Here is a 7,932-nt window from a genome sequence, read left to right as displayed (position 1 = left end):
AGGGACTTGGCTATTTAATCGAAATAGGCAGCATAAGAGGAAGGTTACCATTAAAGGTGTGTGTGTGTAGCAATCACGTGATCGTATTCAGATATTTATCTTGAATTAGTGAGCTAAGTTCGATTAATTATCTTGCACTCCCTATTTACTAACCACGCAGTTAAAGTGTCAGCAGAAAATAAAAATCACAAGTTATGATATACAGTTATAAGGTGTGGAAAGTAAAGGCAGGAAGATAAAGGGCAGAAATTATAAACCTAAACTATTACAAGAAAACTTATTGCGACCTATACATAATTTATAGAATTTAAAATAAATAATAAAAAGCGAAATTTAAATAAAATAAACAATTAAAATTAAAGGTATGCGACAATCAAGGGAGTATGAGGTGAGAAGAGAATCGCGTTTGAAGAAATTCAATGTTTGTTTACAAAAGGCGAACCTAAACCTTAAAGGTTAATGAAAAACCCTAAAAATATGATTAATGGTTAATTTTAACAAGCCTAAAAATAAAATCGAGGTTAAATATTATAAACCTAAAAATTAAACTAATTAACTAAAATTATTTTTGCAAAAGTTAAAACTAATTATTTATCCTAATTAATTTAGCCTATTTAAATTAATTAATTATTAAATTAAAGTTAATACTAACATTTAACAAAATATCCTAAAAATTAAATCTTAAAAAAAAGTTTAATGTTTGAGATTTGGAATTAAAAGAAAGAAATAAGAAATAAAATAAAAAAAGCAAGAGAAATAAAAACAAACAAAGAAGAGGAAAAAAATAAATAACAAACATAGTGAATAAAAAATAAAATAAAAAATAAATTAAAGGAACCTGGGCGTGTGATCTCGTAGGACTAGCGTATGGAGATCCATGGTGAACAAGCGCCTGGAGCTCTCTGATCCATCTTTTCGTTGATCCAACCGTCAGGATCTGAGAGTGCATCGTGAGTGTGCAGGCAAGTGGAGCACTAGATTTATGAATAAATGACTTGAAAAATAAAACTTTATGGCCCGGGGATCGAACCGAGGTGCTTTCAGTCAACCAACAAGCGTGCTATACCAACTGTGCTGTTTTCATCATTTGTTAAATATATATCACAAAATAAACAAAAAGGAAATTAAATATTAATGGAATAAATTCAGCAAACTAGTCAAAGTGGGCCCCCTGGGTATGCATTGCAGCCAATCAGCGACAAAGAGAGGAACTGGAATCTTTGACTGGGTAACAATGTGGTTGCACGCGTCTGGAGAGAGAGAGAGAGAGAGAAATTGGACCGACGAATGGGATGAAGGGGAATTGCCACGCGTGGTCCAAGATTCAAACTTTACTATTCATCGTCATCTTCCTTGGTACCTGCGAATTCTGTCATGAATTTTGCTGCGGCCTTACCTGCGGATTTTTCCGCAGGTTCTTATTCTCCATGCCTGCAACTTTGAAACCTGCAAAACTATGAGAATTAACGCGCCAAAGGTACCCTACTCCCCTAAACCAAGGTCTACGAGTCCATTGGTGGTGTTATTTTTAACTGAAATGCCCTGGATCTTGTGTTTCGAGGCGCACAACGCGTTATGCCCTAACCATGGCATTATTCAATTTAAACCTTAAAGCCCTCATGTAAGACGTCCAACCTGGTCTAATAGATTCCCTGAACACAAAAAAACGCATCAAACATGGCAACAACGCATAAAATAGCAAATTCGAATCTTTGAAATCTCACCTAAACCAACGTTCTTGAGAGAGTAGATACTGGGCTGCTCTGGGCTGGAGTAACAATCAGGATCGGCCTCTAGAAGCTTCAGGAGGATGATTGGAGGCTTGAGATTGCCTGAAACTGGCTACAGCAAGAGCTCGAGTTTTGTTATAGTTTTAGAAAATTTGTGAGTTTGTAGGGTTTCTCTTGGGGCTGCACTTCGTGTCTTTTCATGCTAAGAACATTGGGTATATATAGTGGACTAATTTAGGGTTACCAATCTTGGAAAGAATCAATGATTGGAATGATAAATATTTGATTGAGAATCAAGTTCCAGTGTTGCTATTTTTAACCTAAATCTTCTCAACCTCCAAGCCACACGAAATTTTTAGATGTAAAGCTGATTGTATGCTCAAGATTTGCTTCAAAGAGATATGCAAGCATTCCTTATATATTTTCCCATCATTTATTTATTTTAATATGAATTTAAGTGAATAAATTTCAAAATAAAAGAATTAAAAAAAAAAATTATAAGAATGGACTTATGGGTCTTATGTGAGGTTAGGATCATGTTTAAAATCCAAAAGTTAGGCCCATTATTCAAAATAATCAAACTTGCTCACTTTGCACTTTATGCAATTTCTCAAAATCGCCCAACTTGTGCAAGCCATAACTCATTCAATATTTATCATATGGAGATGATCTATGACTTTTTGGAAATCCTAATATGTCCTCTACAAGCCACTTTGGAACCTTTTTTTCATTTGAGAATTTTATCTTGAAGATATGGCTCCTGACAAAAAATAGCGTTTTGCAAGCTTCCGAAAGGACCTATGATGTTTTGGTTCATATCTCTCAAATTATGCATTTTTGGCCTTGTATTTAGAGAGACAAAGTTGTAGATAATTCAATTTCCTTCAAAATAGGCTTTGATTTGGGAAATTTCTGATGTTCCATGTGAAAGTTATGGTTGGTCAAAGTTCAGCTGACTTTTAGGTCAAAAACCCTAATTTAGAAACTTTGAGTTTTGTTGATTTCTGAACTTTCCTTGATGAATCGTGATCAACCCTTGATCAAATGATGAATGTTACTTCAAAATAAGGATGTTGACCAAAAATCAGGAGTTTTGACTGTGCTTTGACCATAGTTGACTTTTAGGTCAAACTGGTCGATTGTTGTCCATTTGAGCAGTTGACTGAGCAATCTTGTGAATCAGAGCTTGAAAATTGATGTGAGGATTCTTTGAGGCATATGAGAGGACATGAATTCAACTTGAAGTATCAGAGATTGATTTTACTTGGAGAGGAGCAAAACCCTAATTGAAAGCTTGTTGCTTAGGAGACAAGTAAGTGTGCTTATTCCTCAGCATTTGAAAGTCAGGTGGATCAGAATATCTTGAAATATGATGGGAAAATTTTGGGGTATGACATTATCCTTTTTCTTCTTAGATGGATCAGGATCAGATATAGTTGGAAGCACTTTGTCGCTCAGCCATGTTGGATCAAACTCAGAGCCTTCCTGTAAACATGATTCCAGATAGAAGAGGACAGTGTTGGGATGCTCATTCTTGAAGAAGAGCTCGAAGTCAGCCAGAGCAGGAATCCTTCTGGTCAAGATCTCATTTACCACTCTGGGAGGAGACGTAATATTCTCTATCAACTTCATTTTCTTCAGAGTGTGAGCATTCATAGTGCTCCCACATGTTGCTTTGCAGATCTTTAACAGTTCTAGCATCTAGCCGATCTTGCACCAGCCCAGTTTCAATCAGAATATCAGAGATCAGTCTTCCCAGAGGAATGATGTTTCTTCTGATCTTTAGAGTCTTCAGTCTAGCTTGTTCTCTAGAACCCCTCACATGATTCCACATGTGGATAAACAGAATATAAGGAAGATCCACCCTCTCGCCTTTCCCAATACAATACAGAATGTATTGTTGATTTTGGTTGATGTAGTTTGGAGAGACAGAAGCCTTTCTATGGTAGATACATCATAGAAGAATCTTGGCCCAGAGTCTGTAGGGATCCTTCAAATCCTTTATACATGTAGAACCTTCTCCAGAGGTTAATATTTCAGCATAAACAGCGTCCCAATATGTTCTGCCTATAATTGCTCCAGCAGCACCAAAACAACCTTCCAGACCCAACAATCTTCTGATAATGTTTTCAGTGATGGAGATCTCTTGACCACAGACGAATTAGAGAATTGCTTTTGGCATTAGCGTTGCATGAACCCTAAACTCCTTTACCAATTCTGGGTAAACTAGTCCAATAAGACGATTGAAGAATGGTTCCCAGCCTTGAACCAGCATGTTGTTCTTCAAGTTAAACCCATGTTCTTGAAGATTATCAAAGTCTACCATGAGTTCTCCTAGAACTTCCAATTCAGCCATCGGAATTAGACAAGTTTTTAATGGAGAAAAGACAGTTTGTTGTTGTTGTTGTTGAGAAGATGAAGCCGTTTGTTGAACTGAAGAAGCCATTGATGAATAGTTTTGTTTTCTAAGATTCTTTCGTTTAGGGTTTAGGTGAAAGAAAAAGAGGAGACAGAAATGCATAAACACGAAGAAAGAGAGTGGAAAGAGGGAAAAAATGAAATTGAAATGCAATTTATACAGACGGATTTGAAATGAAAATGCAATGGAGTTATGAATGAGACGATTACAGAGTCTGAATCAATTATCATAAATGCTGAAAGACGTTAGTGGAGATAGCGTGAGATTTGAAAAGATTTACACTGTTACTTAGGGCGTCGTCTCATCAACTGCACGCATGCTTGTCCCTTCTGATGAACACGTGGTCATCATCTGGAATAGCTGGTGACAGCTATTTTACTTTAACAGAAGTTCTGAGTCATACTTAGGCACATGAAACGTTAGTAATAACAGTTTTAGAGTATCCATATGAACATACATAATTAAAACATCTGACAGGTAAAATAAGAAAATAAATAAAGCAAAAAACTTCACACTAATCCACATATCAGATCATCTCAAAACTTCATTCTGGGCATAGATCCATACTGATGTTCTTCAGAATGAATTTAAACCTATCTTCAGCAAGGGGTTTTGTAAAGATATCAGCCCATTGATGGTCTGTATCAACAAAGTTTAAAGAAAGAATACCCTTCTGAACATAGTCCCTAATAAAGTGATGTTTAATCTCTATATGTTTAGCTTTAGAATGTAAAATAGGATTTTTAGATAAATAAATAACAGAGGTATTATCACAGAATATAGGAATGTTACTCTTCACTTCTTTTAATAATTGTTGAGAATCTTAACTAACAAATATGGTAATTCTCGAAAGAAACTATTACAAGTTTTAAACGGTGACAAAAGAAACATTAATTATTAGCAGTCATCATGTGAGTTCTGTTACATTATCTAATGAGCACACAAATTTTATTAATGCATTTATAATATTCAGGGAGAAGCTCTGGGGCCTTTGGACAATCATCATCATTAACACATGTAATTGCTGTATTGTCAAATAAGAAGAAAGAAATGTTACAAAAGTATGATATTATGTTTTGTATAAGATAAATTTTAATCTGGTGTAAAAAATGTCTTACCACCGTTGATTAGAACAAGAAATAGAGAAAGAAAGATGATAAAAGCATAAACAAACATGTGATTTTTAGTCATAATTTTCCTCATTTGAATGTTAATAAATATAATTTTCTTTGAATAGTTTTATAAGTAAAATTAATAAATAGTTTTTAACATTTAGTAATTGCAAGGAGCACTTTATTAAATTTTTATTAATATTAATTTTTTATAATTAATTTGTCGTATTTACCTGTTTAACTCACTCAATTGATAATCTAATCTAAGTTCATTATTTGTTTAAAACTTCATTAATATAGCCTTTCGTAATATATAAAGTAAAATTTAAAATGATACACATCAAGCTGACTTGCGTTGCGTCTTTTGTGATTTGGAACATGAAACACTGTCGCATCTTTTCTAGCAATGTATGTACTTGAATAGAATTTGGAACAAGGTCTTTGAGTGGATTGGTACCCAGAAGGAATTATCGCTTGCTGAGATTGTGGATCTCTCCTCCCATTGGGATAAGGTGAAGTGTGCTTCCCGCAGAGCTATTAATTTGGATAGCCATTGTCTGGTCTATTTGCCTCGTCCGTAACGCTATTAGTTTTAAGGGAGACACTTTTACCTTCGAAGATGTTTTGTCGGCTATTGTGTGGAGGTCGTGGATATGGCTTTGTTCTAATTGTAAAAAAAGCATAATTATGTAATTTTTACTATTGGAATAATCTATCTCTCATTTGTTTTGGGAAGTAGAGGTTTTCTGCCTTGTTTTTCCGTTGGGTGGAGTATCACTTATACTCCCTTTAATAATATCATTGCTTATTAAAAATAAAATAGTCGAATAAATAATTGGTCGCCCAGGTGAAAACATATTTAATTATAAATTTAAGGAACTATCCAAGATACTATGTGTTACTATTGTATACATGCAAGGAAAGCCACATACACAAGAGGTACCTAACAATACAAACCCTTTAATGTATCAAGATTGTATAAACACTATGTTATAACGTCTACGTCTACACCAAATTGGCAACCAAGATAATTTAGAAATAATAAGGACAATGATGAACATGCATAAACGTTTTGAGTACTAAAAAGTAAAGTTGGTTAATAGAGTATATAGATTAGTTAAGACATTTTACATTACTAAAATAAATAAATGAAATTCACAAATGGTTTTATGAAATATTCTTTGAATTCAACTAATAAAATACATGATACCCATTAAGGTGAAATGTAACATTATACCATTCCACTAGAGGGATAGTACTTTTATATGTTGATCACTCTGTAATAACTTATAATCTTCATTTATGCAAATGCACACAGATACAAATTGAGTGGTGATTCGTTGAAAAATATTAAATATAAAGCACAAGCAAAAAACCATCGCAAGTATTCCACACACCTCATATGAAAAACAAACATGTATACTAACATTTGGCATGGAGAGATATGTTAAGGTAGGTTGATGATTAATCATGGAATAGTAATTAAAGAAATATAGTTCCATATAAATGGTAAATATATGATCATAAACAGAGTGATATGAATAATTTTTCATATCAACAATTTGAAATATTTCTCAATTTCCTTAGTCACATCAAGAGCCACATGAATAATTCATCTTGAATATTTGAATTATGTTACTGATGTCCATTATAATGCATGATACATTTTTTCTAATAGGCAACAAAACTCTAATAAAATGAGTGTTAGGGATACTCGAACCCGATTACAAAAGAGCACTCCATATAGACAGTAAGGGGAGAGAAAAACCATTCAAGAAAAGCATGGTTAAGTTTGTTATTACATAAGGGTAACCACCTCAAAGACATAAACTTGATAGAGTTAAGACATTTCTCAAAACTAAACACTCTTCTTTAAAACAAAAGGCAATTTTGAATAACCAGAGATTCCAATTCGTTGCTTTCCAAATCAAACAAATAGCAGTACGAAAAGCTGCATTCTTCACAATATGAAAATGCATAAGGAAATTAGCGAGATGGTTTAAAGGTAGAGGAACATGATCTCTAATCCAGCGAGCAACATCTTTCCAAATGCGAGATGAGATAAAGCAAGAGTCAAATAAGTGGGAGATTGTTTACAGTGATTTCTGGTAAAACAACCGTTAGTCTTCCAAATTGAATATTTCGGTAACTTATAGGATCAACTAGATTGATCCTAGGACATGTGTCTAAGTCTAATCATGCCTATATTCCAAATTGAATATTTCGGTGACTTACAGGATCAACTAGACATGTGTCTAAGTCTAATCATTCCTATAATTGGGTTCATATTCTAGTATTACTACGTTTCTATGAAAACAATGAGAATTCTCTAAGTATTATAACTATCTAACAATGTAGGTAAAGATGACTTTGACCATGAATTCTAAATGACAGAAATTTAAAAGTTCCAACTGAAAACTTAAAGGAGAATAGACAAGCATATAAAATGACTCTGAAAATAAAGACTTCGACTAGAAAAGGTAAAGGAAATAAAAGGATATATGAAGTATTTCGAATTGATAAAGTAAAACAACTTTGAAAGACAATAATGGTGTTTCTTATACGTACATTGTCAGCAAAACTCGTTTCTCTACGTTGGTACTTTGAGTATATTTGAGTGATTTGTACAAAACGAACACCCCGAATCCTAACATTAAGATCCCTATTTATA

The 7,932-nt window shown here is 33.7% G+C and overlaps 1 long non-coding RNA gene across 1 annotated transcript; it reads right to left on the bottom strand.

Moving 5' to 3' along the window:
• Positions 1–4,314: 4,314 nt before the first annotated feature.
• Positions 4,315–5,511, bottom strand: LOC131611850 (uncharacterized). The gene is made up of 2 exons (XR_009287200.1): positions 5,268–5,511; positions 4,315–5,173 (listed from the first exon to the last, which is right to left on the bottom strand). It is a non-coding gene; the product is annotated as an uncharacterized LOC131611850 (long non-coding RNA).
• Positions 5,512–7,932: the final 2,421 nt, after the last annotated feature.

The sequence above is a fragment of the Vicia villosa genome, linkage group LG6 (genome assembly GCF_029867415.1).
Source record: "Vicia villosa cultivar HV-30 ecotype Madison, WI linkage group LG6, Vvil1.0, whole genome shotgun sequence".
In the NCBI taxonomy this organism is placed as follows: domain Eukaryota; kingdom Viridiplantae; phylum Streptophyta; class Magnoliopsida; order Fabales; family Fabaceae; genus Vicia; species Vicia villosa.
The sequence above is the reverse complement of the archived record's forward strand: the minus strand, read 5'-3'. Positions and strand labels throughout refer to the sequence as shown.